The 16,400-nt window shown below is 47.9% G+C and overlaps 1 pseudogene; it reads left to right on the top strand.

Annotated features, from left to right (window-relative positions):
* The first annotated feature begins 4,639 nt into the window (after window positions 1–4,639).
* LOC142297197 (uncharacterized) lies at window positions 4,640–13,559 on the top strand (annotated as a pseudogene).
* The last annotated feature ends 2,841 nt before the right edge of the window (window positions 13,560–16,400 follow it).

The raw sequence follows: 16,400 nt of genomic DNA, 5'->3' as shown, positions 1-16,400 counted from the left end.
ATCATGAGTTAATACTGGCTTTGTTTTACTAGCCAGTATTAAGCCAGAGATTCTTAATGTCAGGCACATTTGACCCGGCCATTAAGAATCTCCAATAAAGGGTTAAAAAAAAGACACCACACAGAGAAAAAACACTTTAATAGAAATAAATACACAGACACATTAGAGACTCCATCTTTATTACCCCCTGTCAGCCCAATAAATCCCCAATAAACCAGCGCTGATAAGAGGTTTTTAATAGAGGCTTAAATTATAAGCAGCAATTTCAGCGTTCCAAGTGCCTTTAAATGAATTTGAAGAAACTGCACTTCAGGATTGTAGTGAGGATTGTAATGAGGATGAGGTGCCCCAGCCCATCACTTGATGGGCTGGGGCACCTCATCCTCACTACAATCCTCACTACAATCGGGAAGCGGTGTGCAGCCTTCACTCTGAGTGATCAGTGCTGCTAGCGGTAACAGCGGTAACGCTGACAGACGCGTTACCATAGCAACGGTGCTCCCGGAGCCGCGGTTAGCGGTGACGTCACCGCTAACTGCGTTGCTATGGCAATGGTGATCTCCGTTAATGACCGGCTGTGTCAGCCGGTCCCTAACGGAACGGGGAGTCGACCGTGTGCTAGAGCATAACGGCGGTACACGGCGATACACAAATGTGCACCGTGTACCGGAGAGATGCACTCGCAGGTCCTACATGGCGCGTCATAGTCATGTGACCAGTCTGTAGCCAATGAGATAATAGCCACGTGACTGGTCACATGGCTATTTTGACGTCACGATAGGTCCTGCTTCTCTGCTGGCAGTGCCGGTCACCGGGAGGATTCAGCGATCATCGGATGGAATAGCGGCAGGAGACAGAGTGCAGGAGGGATCGCGGGGACCGGTAAGTGTTATGGCAATGTTTATTTACTGTATGTGTACATTTATAATGCATTTTTATGTGTTTGTGATTGCCTCCCATTATAGCCTATTGGTTCGAGTTCAGTTCGTCGAACCGAACTCGAACGGGAGCTCCATTCGGCGAACCGACCTCGAGCCGAACCGCGACCGGTTCGCTCATCTCTAATCGCTACCAACATTTCACTAGGTGCAGGGACAGAGACCGTCACCGTCAACTACCGGGGAAAAGCAACAGCAGCCGTCCGTGGGAACCTTCTTTCCAGCCGTGTGTTTTACCGAGAACTGTGTCACCGTCTCAGGCTGAGTGAGTACCACAGTGCCATGAGGCACAGCGCTGCCCCCGCGTCTTTGCACCCCGTCAAGCCCTGCACCGGCCCTGGCATCCAGCATCCCCCACCTCATCACTGGGCCCCGGGACAACCACCCCCTACCCACGGAGGGGAGAACTAACAACTTTGCTGCTCCCAGTCACCGCTCCCGGGATCCCCATACAGAGCAGCGGTGGTGTCCACACAATCACCACAACCGTGGGTGGCGTCACGGACAATAAACTATCCCAAAAACCAAACCCCTTTTCACTCACGGGGGAGGAGCACCGCTCGAGTCCCCGGGATCCAGCCCATCGCTCAAGCCACCGAGCAGCAGCAGGCCGCAGCAGCGGCGGCCGGACCCGAGCAGTAGGGAGAGCGCAGCGTCCCCTCCTCCGCCCACGACACTACAAGTTCCTGCAAAACTCTGGTCCACATCAAAAACTGACCTCGGCACACTTCCTGTGCCCCCCCTAAAAGTTTCAGTCAAGCCTGGAATTACACCACTGCAGCTGAGACAATATCCTCTCAATGCTCAGCAGGAAGCTGCCCTGGATTACCAAATAAAAGAACTGCTGAAGTCGGGAGCCCTCAGAATTACTAAGTCTCCTTACAACACTCCGCTGTTTCCTGTTAAGAAGAGACAAGTAAAAAGGTGACCCAGTTACGTACCGGATGGTACACGATCTGAGGGCAGTGAACTCAATACTGGAGCCCCTCACCCAAGTTGTACCAAATCCACATACGCTGCTCACACAGGTGCCGGCTACATCCACCCATTACACAGTCATAGACCTTGCTAATGCTTTTTTCTCAGTACCACTGGACCCAGCATGCCAAGATTTCTTTGCATTCACGCACAAGCAAAATCAATATACATAGACACGCCTGCCCCAAGGTATGCAACATTCTCCTAAGCTATATAATCAGGCTATGAGCAATGTGCTTCAGGGCTGGGAGCCCCCTAAACACTGTCGTTCTTCAGTACGTGGATGATTTACTACTGTGCTGCCCCAGTGAAGAAAAATGTAAAACGGCTTCAATAAGTCTTCTTACCTTTCTGGCAGAAGTAGGCTGCAAGGCAAGCAGCGATAAATTACAATTCTGCAAAACGGGTCACTTTCCTGGGTCATTGCCTTTCTGCGGGACAAAAACACCTCAGCCCGGACAGACAAGAAGTTATCAGGAAAGCAAGCATTCCTAGGAATCTCAAACAGCTCAGAGGATTTTTAGGACTAATATCATTCTGCAGACAGTGGATTCCTAATGCATCGCTACTCATGCAACCGCTGTATGATTGCACGAAGAATGTTCCTTTTTATCTCACAGAAGAAGCTCGACAAAACTTTCAAAAGCTCAAGGAACTAGTGATTGATGCACCTGCTCTGGCACTCCCAAACTATGATCTCACCTTTAATCTGTTCGTAGCAGAGCTTAAAGGATTTGCCGTAGAAGTACTCACCCAGAAGACGGACAAACATCACATAATCGGGTACTACTCCTCTCATCTTGACAACGTCACCAAAGCAGCACCAACCTGTGTCCGTGCTGTTACTGCAGTCTCAAACATACTGCAGAAAGCATCTGAAATCTCACTTGATTTCCTGACTACCATCCTTACCAGCCATGACATCTATGCTGTTCTCAATCAAGTGCAGCTGAAACACCTCTCCATGGCAAGACAAGTCAGACTTCAGTGCACGCTGTTGCTACCCCCGAACATCTCATTTGCTCGTGTTACAAGTCTAAAGGCCCTGTCACACACACAGATAAATCTTTGGCACATCTGTGGTTGCAGTGAAATCATGGACATATTGTTCCATTTGTACACAGCCACAAACCTGGCACTGATTGTCCACAATTTCACTGCAACCACAGATCTGCCGCAGATTTATCTGTGTGTGTGACAGGGCCTTAAACCTTGCTGATCTGCTGATCTTCACAAGTTTAGAAGGGGGGACAGAATAGAGGACAGAAGAAGAGAGTGACAAACGTACCAGCGCACCATTTAATCATGATTGTCAGGAACTCATTGAACATGAGGCAAAGCCCCTGCACAATATTCAGGCAACACCGCTTACAAATCCAGACTTTGAACTTTTTGTGGATGGTAGCAGATACGCTGATGAAGCAGACAAGTTCCACACCGGATTTGCAGTAGTGACTCTATATGCAAACAACCGCTACCTCCACGCATATCTGCTCAAGAAGCAATACTTCTCGCCCTCATCTGGGCAATTGAGTTTCTGGAAGAACGAACAGCAAACATCTACACGGACTCAGCCTATACATACGGCATTGTGCACGATTTTGGCACTATCTGGCAGACTAGAGGATTCCTCACAGCAACAGGAAATCCCATCAGGCATGGAGCCTCAGTGAAGAAACTAATGGAAGTAGCCTTGATAACAAAGCAGCTAGCAATCATAAAGGTTGCTGCCCACACCAAGGCTCAAACACCCGAGGCAAGGGGAAATCGCTTGGCCGACCAAACAGCAAAACAAGCAGCCTTACTCCCTTTGAAGGAGACAGAAACAGTGTCAGCGAAGAAGAAATGCAGAACCTCTTTGAGACACAAGAAAATGCCTCTGAGGAAGAAAAGGCCGGATGGCGGGCCAAGAAGGCAGAAAAGGTGGAGGGGATTTGGCGCCTAAACGGACTTTCCGTCCTGCCACTCAGTTGGTTCCCTGCCATTTTCCAAGTACTCCACTACCCCACACACGGTAGCACAAACTCAATCATGAACCAGATGCAACCATATTGGGTAGCCCCCGACTTCAGACAATACGCCTCCCAGAGAATAAAAGCTTGTCACATCTGTCAACAGCACAATCCAGGCCAGCTAACTAAAACCCCGCAAAGACACATGCCAAAGACGTTTGCCCCATTTCAAAGAGTACAAATAGACTATATACAGTTGCCAAAACATGGCATCTACGAGTTTGTACTTGTCTGTGTAGACCTCTTCTCAGGATGGCCAGAGGCCTACCCTGTAAGCTCAGCCACGGCCCGAATTACAGCAAAAAAATTGGCCTGTGAGCTGGTGCCTCTGTTTGGACTCCCTGAAGTCATAGAGTCGGACCGAGGTACTCATTTCACTGGACAAGTTTTCCAGAACACCTGTGCCCTGTTAGGCATTCAGGCAGCCATACACACGGCTTACCACCCACAGTCATCAGGGAAAGTGGAAAGGTTAAATGGAACTCTAAAGCTCAAATTAGCCAAGGCAGTGGAGGAGACTGGTAGACCATGGACAGAATGTCTCCCCATAGCTCTTTACTCTATAAGGACTACCCCACAGGGAAAGCACAGGCTCTCACACTTTGAAATACTCTTTGGTAGTGCACCCAGATTAGGATGCTACTTCCCGAAGGAGTTACACCTGCAATGTGATAGCCTAACGTCTTATGTTGTTTCCCTGCAGAAGAGACTAACTGAAACCCACCAAAGGGTCTACTCTTCTCTACCTGATCCTGATGCCGTTCCAGGAACCCACTCTCTAAAGCCTGGTGACCGGGTCTACCTAAAGAAGCACGTGAGAAAGACCCTTGAGCCACGATTCGAAGGGCCTTTGACTGTCCAGCTGACCACTCCAACCTCCGTCAAACTTGAGGGGAGATCGACATGGGTCCATGCCAGCCACTGCAAGAAGGCCTAATACTGCTGATAAGTATTTCTATGTGTACTCTCTTTTTGGGGCCTTCTACACCACGGCAGAATTAATTTGAGACCCATCATGAAGTGTTAGCTGAAAAACTTGAGATCACAGACTGCTGGATATGTACACACGCACCTGTGACAGCCTCTTCTATGCCATACTTAGCCATACCAGTCCCAATAAACGAAGTGTTCCAATGGGGAGGCTGTTACAATAGACTATCAGTCAATGACACCAAGTATCAAAAAGTGTGGAACACTAGTGTGCCCATACCAATCATACCAATAGTAGGGTGGGTAGATTTCCCCTGGTGGCAAGGCAACCTTACTACTGGCCTTCCCGGAACCCAGCAATATTTAGCCTTTGAAGGAAGCAGCTGGGTACCCCGTAATTACACAAAAACACCTACTATGGGCAAGATTCCAATAGAAGGAATCAAAATAAGTTTTGGGCGAACCTCTGACAGTACAGATGCATTTAAACCCTTACTGTTAGAGAGACATCTGCATGACCATGGGTGGGTATACAATTCATTGTTTCCAGAAGGCACAAATGATACTTGTTACTCCCAACCCGGAAATATATGGTGCAATGATTCTGACCCATATGTGCCTGGCCGAGAAACCTGTGGTGAACCGTCCGCAGGGTATTGTAGTCCCCTAGGCCAACTTCCCGGATGGTGTTTGCTCAGAAACATATCGGCCTTTATAGATATAGTACATAGACTCATATTACAACATTCTGCCATCTGGGATCTCCCACCGCAAACCTACTGGGTTTGTGGTTACAATGCCTACAAATGGCTACCAGTAGGAGAAAATGGAACCTGCACCTTGGCCCGTTTGACCCCTGCCACCTTCATTATCAATACCACTGATATACTGGCAGGGAAAATGCCTCTCAACCTACTGGTAAAGAGAGCTGCAGACAACAAAGACAGGCCTAGTGGCCGACCCCATGTGATTCAAATGAGTTATGTCAACAAATTTTTCAGTTCTCTTTTTATCTATCCCATGATAATGCAGATGTATGGTAAGTTGCTGGACAGCACTGACTATCTTGATGATCAAATTTTTGAGGTTTTCCAGGCAGTAAATAGTACCATTGCCATACAGAGACAATTAATCATTGTAACCAACCAACATACTTTGGTACTGGATTACCTCACTGCAGCCCAAGGGGGGATGTGCCAAGTAATAGGCCCCAGCTGTTGTCACTACATAGATCCAAAAGGAACCTTAAAAGCCCAAGCCAGTTTAACTGAGATACAAAAGCTGAGGAAAAAATATGATGAGGAGGTACTCAGGAGCTCAGATGCATGGTGGAGCAATACTTTTTCAATGTTCAACCCTGCAAACTGGTTTAAGGGAGTAGGAGGATGGTTCTTGGGAATACTGCAATCAGTGTTCCAAGTGTTACTCTGTTTACTAGTTGCTTATGTAGTGTTCAAGTTGCTAATGGCTTTGTTTTCCCGCTGCTTGAAGCAATGTAGATACAATGATTATTCAGCACCCGTATGAAATCACTAATATGCCTTTTTTTCCTCTTCTCTACTCTTTCCTCTAGAAATCACCTTGGCGTATCATGATGAGACTCCTATCGAGAGGCATGCAGGCAGTCCTCTGGGTGATGGATGTGAGACAACACTCCATGAGCAACCCGCGGCTCAGAAAGTATCTGGAGGCTAGCCTGCTCTCTCTATAGTCCACAGCTTCTCGATGGCCCCCTGTCCATCAATCACGCCAATAGGGGGGATTGTGAGGAAAGAGTTAACCTTTTTCACTGGCTTAGAAAAATAATAGAAATTCATTCTCCCTTGCAAGACCAAACCAGACTTATTTACGTAATAAGCTATGAGACCAACCTCAAGGACGCAGAATGTTTTGACTTAGAAACGACTGACAAACATCTTGTTATGGGAAGAAGAACGCTATAGATTGTTATGGGAGTATAAGTCATTATGTTAATTTCTCTTGCTGGGAATATGTAATCCACGCCTTAATGAATGTAGATTAATGAATATGTATGTTGCATAGTTACGCCCTAATCAACTTTGTGTAACCTTGTAATGTAAACAAAATAATACACTTTCTATTCGGAGCCACACATCTCCAGTCTTATGTGTATAACAGCGTCTGCTTGTTTTCATTGAGCTGGAATAGCCGAGGGGGGGTGTCACCGGTACCCTCTCTGCATTCGGACATCGCTGGCAACAGCTGTGACCGTTAGGTCAACCTAACAGGGGAATGCTTTGTTGTGCCACCCGTGGTGTGCGGCCAGGAATCGGCTGCCGCTGCGAGATGTTTCTCTCGTCTGGGGCTGATGTTAACGCAGCCCAGATAGTCCAGCTTCCCAAAGATGGAGCGAGCTCCAGGGAGAATGTGGACAATGGGGACGGCTGATGGCGCCGAAGCGTGGGGCGGCGGCGCCGGCAATGACAAGGACGACACCGGGGTTTGCGGTTCAAAGTTTTGTTTACTCATAGTTCTTAAAGTACACATGATAGGAGAACAAAGGAGATCGGGCAACGACGTGCACATAAAAAAATTTCAATTTTATTAGATAAAATCTTGTGAAGACCACTAATACAAAAGACATATAGTAAGACAAGTCATACCAGGATGAGGAACAATTAGAAAAAGTGGTAAAAATTAGGTGGGCAATTCAATGCCACACAGCCTGCCCATATACTATACAGGGGTAAACATGTAAAAGGGCGTCACATTCCACAGTTATATGGCGTGGTGATACAATAATAAAATGACAGCCTCATGGAGAAAAAGAATAGCAGGCATGTAGTGGCGTGCTATGTATTAAAGTCTTGAGTATCAAAGACTAATATTAAGGTATGTTATCTCCATATAGGCACATCATGACAGTAATAGCACCACGCCGCAGGGGCACCCAGGCTAGGACAGAAGGGAGTTGCTATCCCAGCATGAGTATGCACAGATGGATTAATCCCAGCATGGGTGACCCAGCTATCAAAACGACACAGGGAGCGTGAACAATACCTGAGTAGTATGGCAGGGCAGGCTGTGGGGACAGAGAGCCTCCTTGACAGCTGTTTCGCCTATGGCTTTATCGAAAGGAGGTGTGAGTAATACGTATTGCACCATTTTTATTTAGGAACCAACAGGTGTGTGTGATCAGACTGACTGTGACGTGTGTACTGCGCGTGCGCCGGCGCCGGAGTACGGAGGGCGGCAGGGAACAAGGAGCCCGCTGTGTAAGGCGCACGCGCGGGACCTCAGGACGCGTCGCTATGGTACCCGGGCGCGCGCACCAGCCAGGCTCGCTCCCCACCGTCGCCCGCAGTCAGCGCGCCGAGGGACGCGCCACACCACAGCCAGGTGATCACAAAAGGCGTGCACTGGCGGTCGGGCACTATGCAAGTATACAATACATTAGATGAAACCAGAGTTGCATTTATTAAGACCACCAGTGACGCGATGAAGTCAATATCAAGTAGCAGGGTGATCTCGTCCAAAGGGAGGAAACATGAAAGGGACCTAAAAAAGGAAAAAACAGACATAAAAGGGAAAAAGTAAATAACAGATAAAAACAACACGTTAAAATAGGGGAGCCCACATTAGACCACTTATTCAATATAACTGGTGCCACACACATAATGTGAGGCACAAAAGACCCGAAGATAATATCCTAAGACAGTGGAGTAAAAACACCACTTCACAGTCAATCAATTAAGGTATACAAGGATGTAAGCAAGGAGAAAGAAGGACATCACAAAAATGGAGCATAGCTAACCACTTCATTTAAACCAAAGGGCACGAGGGTGTTCAGAGAGACAATCCACCTCGACTCCCGCTGAGCGAGAATCTTGCGTAGATTGCCGCCCCGAACACCCCCGTGAATGACATCAATGCCCCTGATCTGTAGAGATTTCGGGCTGCAATTATGAACAGCTTTAAAGTGGCGGGGCAGTGTTTTCAACAGAGTGATGTCCTCCACTGAGGCCGCCGCAAGGATGTCTCTCACGTGCTCCCTGACCCTAATGCGGAACTCACGAGAGGTGAGTCCGACATAGATCAGGGAGCACGAACATGTGGCATAATAAACCACATGTGTGGTACTGCATGTAATGTAATCCTTGATGGAAAACACCTTTTTACCATCCGAAGAGGAGAATGTAGGTGCCCTGATGATGTTACCACATGCGGCACAATGGCCGCATGGAAAGCACCCACGGAGGGGACCCCTGGACCCAAAAGGATTTTGTCTGGGGGGAATATAATGGCTCCTGACAAGAAGATCCCATAGGTTCTTCGCCCGTCTAGCCGTCATGAGGGGTCTCCTAGGAAGCACTCCGGCCAAGGTAGGCTCAGTAAACAGCACCGGCCAGTGCCTCTCAAGGATTCCCCTCATCGTGTCCCATTCATGATTAAATGTCCCGATAAACCGGATCTCACTGTCCATGGTTGGCCGACATTGTTTGTATTGGAGAAGATGTTCTCTGGGGGTATTTTTTGCACGCAAATAGCCTTTTTTAATACATCTATTGCTATACCCCCTCGCTCTAAACCTGCACCGGAGATCGGACGACTGGGTTTCAAAGGTGGAAGGGGTAGAGCAAATCCGCTTCATCCTCAAGAACTGTCCGGTCGGGATGGCGCGTATGGTTGACATGGTATGACCCGAGGATGCGTGCAGGAGGGCATTAACCGACGTGTCCTTGCGGAAGACGTCGGTTTGAATGCCCCCCAACGCATCCACATAAATATTAATATCCAAAAAATCCAGCTGTGTTTTACTGGATCGATATGTCAATTTGATGTTAAGAGAATTGGAATTGAGGTCATCCATGAACTGGCTGAGCTGCCCGACAGTGCCCTGCCAAATAATAAAAATATCATCAATGTAGCGGAGCCAGCACTGCACATGGGAGCCCCCCACAGCGCCACCGTCCCCAAACACCAACCTCTCCCAGAAACCCAGAAAGAGGTTGGCGAAGGCGGGCGCGCAGGAAGCCCCCATCGCAGTGCCGCGCCGCTGCAGATAAAAAAGATCTTTAAAAACAAAAAAATTGTGTGTCAGGGCAAAGTCGAGCAGCTCCAGAACCAGGGCAGCCATGGCGCCATCGAGACCGGAGGTTGAGAGGTAGAAGCGGACTGCCTCCAGACCGTCCGCATGTCCGATGCAGGTGTAGAGCGACTCCACGTCGGCACAAACCATGAGCATATCCGAATCCATAAAGATGCCATCAAGACGCCTCAGGACGTCCGTGGTGTCCTTGACATAGGAGGGTAAGTTTTCAACTAAAGGTTTTAAATAAAAATCAACAAATTTACAAATTGGTTCACATAACCCTCCCATGCCGGACACAATCGGACGGCCCGGGGGGTTGAGGGCATCTTTATGGATTTTGGGTAACAAATAAAATGTAGGGACATGTGGACAGCTAGTGAGCAAACCCTGGAGCATCTTCTCGTCAATGATGCCTTTTTGGTGAACCTGTGTCAAAATTTTCTTTAAAAGAAGGGAAAAAGAAGTGGTGGGATTATAACTCAAACGTTCATAAGTTGTCTTATCCCTCAATTGCCTATGTGCCTCTCTTTCATATTTATCAACTGGCCAGACCACTATGTTCCCCCCCTTGTCTGCCCCCTTGATAACAATGTCATCATAACTCTGTAGAGAGGTGACCGCCGACCTCTGCCGATGAGTCAAATTATCATATCTACGTTTTGTAGAAACTTTTTTGAGGTCCGCGGTCACCAATCTGAGGAAAATATCTATGGCCGGGCAGAGAGACATGGGGGGGAAACGCGTGGATCTGGGCCGTAAGAAATCAGGAGACCCACCTGAATTAGAGTTTTGTTCCTCGAGTAGATCCTGTAGATCCTGAAGGGCGCCCCTCTCGGTCTCGTCCAAATCATTCTGTGGTTGTCCCCGTGAGTATAACTTCTTAAAAAGTAATTTCCGGGCAAATAAATTTGTGTCCTTTAGCGCTAAAAAAAGATCAAAAGAATTGGTAGGACAAAAATTATCTTCGGGTCTTTTGTGCCTCACATTATGTGTGTGGCACCAGTTATATTGAATAAGTGGTCTAATGTGGGCTCCCCTATTTTAACATGTTGTTTTTATCTGTTATTTACTTTTTCCCTTTTATGTCTGTTTTTTCCTTTTTTAGGTCCCTTTCATGTTTCCTCCCTTTGGACGAGATCACCCTGCTACTTGATATTGACTTCATCGCGTCACTGGTGGTCTTAATAAATGCAACTCTGGTTTCATCTAATGTATTGTATACTTACATAGTGCCCGACCGCCAGTGCATGCCTTTTGTGATCACCTGGCTGTGGTGTGGCGCGTCCCTCGGCGCGCTGACTGCGGGCGACGGTGGGGAGCGAGCCTGGCTGGTGCGCGCGCCCGGGTACCATAGCGACGCGTCCTGTGGTCCCGCGCGTGCGCCTTACACAGCGGGCTCCTTGTTCCCTGCCGCCCTTCGTACTCCGGCGCCGGCGCACGCGCAGTACACACGTCACAGTCAGTCTGATCACACACACCTGTTGGTTCCTAAATAAAAATGGTGCAATACGTATTACTCACACCTCCTTTCGATAAAGCCATAGGCGAAACAGCTGTCAAGGAGGCTCTCTGTCCCCACAGCCTGCCCTGCCATACTACTCAGGTATTGTTCACGCTCCCTGTGTCGTTTTGATAGCTGGGTCACCCATGCTGGGATTAATCCATCTGTGCATACTCATGCTGGGATAGCAACTCCCTTCTGTCCTAGCCTGGGTGCCCCTGCGGCGTGGTGCTATTACTGTCATGATGTGCCTATATGGAGATAACATACCTTAATATTAGTCTTTGATACTCAAGACTTTAATACATAGCACGCCACTACATGCCTGCTATTCTTTTTCTCCATGAGGCTGTCATTTTATTATTGTATCACCACGCCATATAACTGTGGAATGTGACGCCCTTTTACATGTTTACCCCTGTATAGTATATGGGCAGGCTGTGTGGCATTGAATTGCCCACCTAATTTTTACCACTTTTTCTAATTGTTCCTCATCCTGGTATGACTTGTCTTACTATATGTCTTTTGTATTAGTGGTCTTCACAAGATTTTATCTAATAAAATTGAAATTTTTTTATGTGCACGTCGTTGCCCGATCTCCTTTGTTCTCCTATCATGTATGCTATTTGGAGTAGGCTCTTGCCCTAGGGGGTCCCCATTTGTGGCCTCCTTGGTGTTACATGCATTATGGCGAAATTGTTATACCTAATTTGTCTCTCTGTGTTTTTCACAGCCTTTAAGCCAATTAACATGAATTTCCGCTCACGCGACCAGGCGTGGCGTACGCAAGTGGACAAAGTCTTCCAGGAATGTGGGACCACAAGTCTTAATGTTGTTAGTGACCCGATTAATATACAAAATCAATCCTTACAACTTTCCATGCAGAGATATAGGGAGTTGTATAGGAGGAGGATCCGCCTATGGTGGAACCGCGCTTTTTTAACAAAATATACGGAGAATTCCTGGGTACCCCGGGGACTCCGGATACAAGTATTCCCTTCCTTTCCGACGGTTGAGGATACATTCAAGAATGAGTGGGAGACCAATTTGCAATCATGCTCCCTCAAATGCATGGAGCTCCTGTCTAAACACAACAGTACGGCATTGGAGGCTCTTGAATCTGAATTGGAGGTTCTGGAAAGGACCATCCAGAGTTTGTGCTTAGCTGATGCCTTTGACAAATTTAACCAAGAAATTGCTGGTGATGCCCAAAAGTGGGAAAAAGAAGTTTGTGACCTAAAATCAAAAAAGTTTCAACGTGACGCCCAGGACTACTCCTCGGGGACAGCTTATAGGTGGAGCCATCGGTTCAACCGAGGTCGAAAATTTTCAAGACAAGGGCCCCCCTCTCGTTCTCGTTCAACTTCACTTTTCTCAGAGTCATCCCTGGAGGAGGCACCATCGGGCTCATCTGACAGGACACGCAACCTTGCAAATCCTATTGGTGCCATGACCCGAAGTCGCCAAAAGACATCTGACGTTCCTTCCAAACCACTCGGGGGAAGCAACAATAAGGGTAAATTGCAGGTAATCAATTTATCAACACATGTCCTGTCTCATGATGAGCTTGATGTGCTCTCCAGGGGGCTTAATTTTTGTCCTACCAATTCTTTTGATCTTTTTTTAGCGCTAAAGGACACAAATTTATTTGCCCGGAAATTACTTTTTAAGAAGTTATACTCACGGGGACAACCACAGAATGATTTGGACGAGACCGAGAGGGGCGCCCTTCAGGATCTACAGGATCTACTCGAGGAACAAAACTCTAATTCAGGTGGGTCTCCTGATTTCTTACGGCCCAGATCCACGCGTTTCCCCCCCATGTCTCTCTGCCCGGCCATAGATATTTTCCTCAGATTGGTGACCGCGGACCTCAAAAAAGTTTCTACAAAACGTAGATATGATAATTTGACTCATCGGCAGAGGTCGGCGGTCACCTCTCTACAGAGTTATGATGACATTGTTATCAAGGGGGCAGACAAGGGGTGGAACATAGTGGTCTGGCCAGTTGATAAATATGAAAGAGAGGCACATAGGCAATTGAGGGATAAGACAACTTATGAACGTTTGAGTTATAATCCCACCACTTCTTTTTCCCTTCTTTTAAAGAAAATTTTGACACAGGCTCACCAAAAAGGCATCATTGACGAGAAGATGCTCCAGGGTTTGCTCACTAGCTGTCCACGTGTCCCTACATTTTATTTGTTACCCAAAATCCATAAAGATGCCCTCAACCCCCCGGGCCGTCCGATTGTGTCCGGCATGGGAGGGTTATGTGAACCAATTTGTAAATTTGTTGATTTTTATTTAAAACCTTTAGTTGAAAACTTACCCTCCTATGTCAAGGACACCACGGACGTCCTGAGGCGTCTTGATGGCATCTTTATGGATTCGGATATGCTCATGGTTTGTGCCGACGTGGAGTCGCTCTACACCTGCATCGGACATGCGGACGGTCTGGAGGCGGTCCGCTTCTACCTCTCAACCTCCGGTCTCGATGGCGCCATGGCTGCCCTGGTTCTGATGCTGCTCGACTTTGCCCTGACACACAATTTTTTTGTTTTTAAAGATCTTTTTTATCTGCAGCGGCGCGGCACTGCGATGGGGGCTTCCTGCGCGCCCGCCTTCGCCAACCTCTTTCTGGGTTTCTGGGAGAGGTTGGTGTTTGGGGACGGTGGCGCTGTGGGGGGCTCCCATGTGCAGTGCTGGCTCCGCTACATTGATGATATTTTTATTATTTGGCAGGGCACTGTCGGGCAGCTCAGCCAGTTCATGGATGACCTCAATTCCAATTCTCTTAACATCAAATTGACATATCGATCCAGTAAAACACAGCTGGATTTTTTGGATATTAATATTTATGTGGATGCGTTGGGGGGCATTCAAACCGACGTCTTCCGCAAGGACACGTCGGTTAATGCCCTCCTGCACGCATCCTCGGGTCATACCATGTCAACCATACGCGCCATCCCGACCGGACAGTTCTTGAGGATGAAGCGGATTTGCTCTACCCCTTCCACCTTTGAAACCCAGTCGTCCGATCTCCGGTGCAGGTTTAGAGCGAGGGGGTATAGCAATAGATGTATTAAAAAAGGCTATTTGCGTGCAAAAAATACCCCCAGAGAACATCTTCTCAGATACAAACAATGTCGGCCAACCATGGACAGTGAGATCCGGTTTATCGGGACATTTAATCATGAATGGGACACGATGAGGGGAATCCTTGAGAGGCACTGGCCGGTGCTGTTTACTGAGCCTACCTTGGCCGGAGTGCTTCCTAGGAGACCCCTCATGACGGCTAGACGGGCGAAGAACCTGGGGGATCTTCTTGTCAGGAGCCATTATATTCCCCCCAGACAAAATCCTTTTGGGCCCAGGGGTCCCTTCCGTGGGTGCTTTCCATGCGGCCATTGTGCCGCATGTGGTAACATCATCAGGGCACCTACATTCTCCTCTTCGGATGGTAAAAAGGTGTTTTCCATCAAGGATTACATTACATGCAGTACCACACATGTGGTTTATTATGCCACATGTTCGTGCTCCCTGATCTATGTCGGACTCACCTCTCGTGAGTTCCGCATTAGGGTCAGGGAGCACGTGAGAGACATCCTTGCGGCGGCCTCAGTGGAGGACATCACTCTGTTGAAAACACTGCCCCGCCACTTTAAAGCTGTTCATAATTGCAGCCCGAAATCTCTACAGATCAGGGGCATTGATGTCATTCACGGGGGTGTTCGGGGCGGCAATCTACGCAAGATTCTCGCTCAGCGGGAGTTGAGGTGGATTGTCTCTCTGAACACCCTCGTGCCCTTTGGTTTAAATGAAGTGGTTAGCTATGCTCCATTTTTGTGATGTCCTTCTTTCTCCTTGCTTACATCCTTGTATACCTTAATTGATTGACTGTGAAGTGGTGTTTTTACTCCACTGTCTTAGGATATTATCTTCGGGTCTTTTGTGCCTCACATTATGTGTGTGGCACCAGTTATATTGAATAAGTGGTCTAATGTGGGCTCCCCTATTTTAACGTGTTGTTTTTATCTGTTATTTACTTTTTCCCTTTTATGTCTGTTTTTTCCTTTTTTAGGTCCCTTTCATGTTTCCTCCCTTTGGACGAGATCACCCTGCTACTTGATATTGACTTCATCGCGTCACTGGTGGTCTTAATAAATGCAACTCTGGTTTCATCTAATGTATTGTATACTTACATAGTGCCCGACCGCCAGTGCACGCCTTTTGTGATCACCTGGCTGTGGTGTGGCGCGTCCCTCGGCGCGCTGACTGCGGGCGACGGTGGGGAGCGAGCCTGGCTGGTGCGCGCGCCCGGGTACCATAGCGACGCGTCCTGTGGTCCCGCGCGTGCGCCTTACACAGCGGGCTCCTTGTTCCCTGCCGCCCTCCGTACTCCGGCGCCGGCGCACGCGCAGTACACACGTCACAGTCAGTCTGATCACACACACCTGTTGGTTCCTAAATAAAAATGGTGCAATACGTATTACTCACACCTCCTTTCGATAAAGCCATAGGCGAAACAGCTGTCAAGGAGGCTCTCTGTCCCCACAGCCTGCCCTGCCATACTACTCAGGTATTGTTCACGCTCCCTGTGTCGTTTTGATAGCTGGGTCACCCATGCTGGGATTAATCCATCTGTGCATACTCATGCTGGGATAGCAACTCCCTTCTGTCCTAGCCTGGGTGCCCCTGCGGCGTGGTGCTATTACTGTCATGATGTGCCTATATGGAGATAACATACCTTAATATTAGTCTTTGATACTCAAGACTTTAATACATAGCACGCCACTACATGCCTGCTATTCTTTTTCTCCATGAGGCTGTCATTTTATTATTGTATCACCACGCCATATAACTGTGGAATGTGACGCCCTTTTACATGTTTACCCCTGTATAGTATATGGGCAGGCTGTGTGGCATTGAATTGCCCACCTAATTTTTACCACTTTTTCTAATTGTTCCTCATCCTGGTATGACTT

This window comes from Anomaloglossus baeobatrachus, chromosome 3 (genome assembly GCF_048569485.1).
Source record: "Anomaloglossus baeobatrachus isolate aAnoBae1 chromosome 3, aAnoBae1.hap1, whole genome shotgun sequence".
Classification (NCBI taxonomy): domain Eukaryota; kingdom Metazoa; phylum Chordata; class Amphibia; order Anura; family Aromobatidae; genus Anomaloglossus; species Anomaloglossus baeobatrachus.
This window is presented reverse-complemented; position numbering and strand designations above follow the sequence as displayed.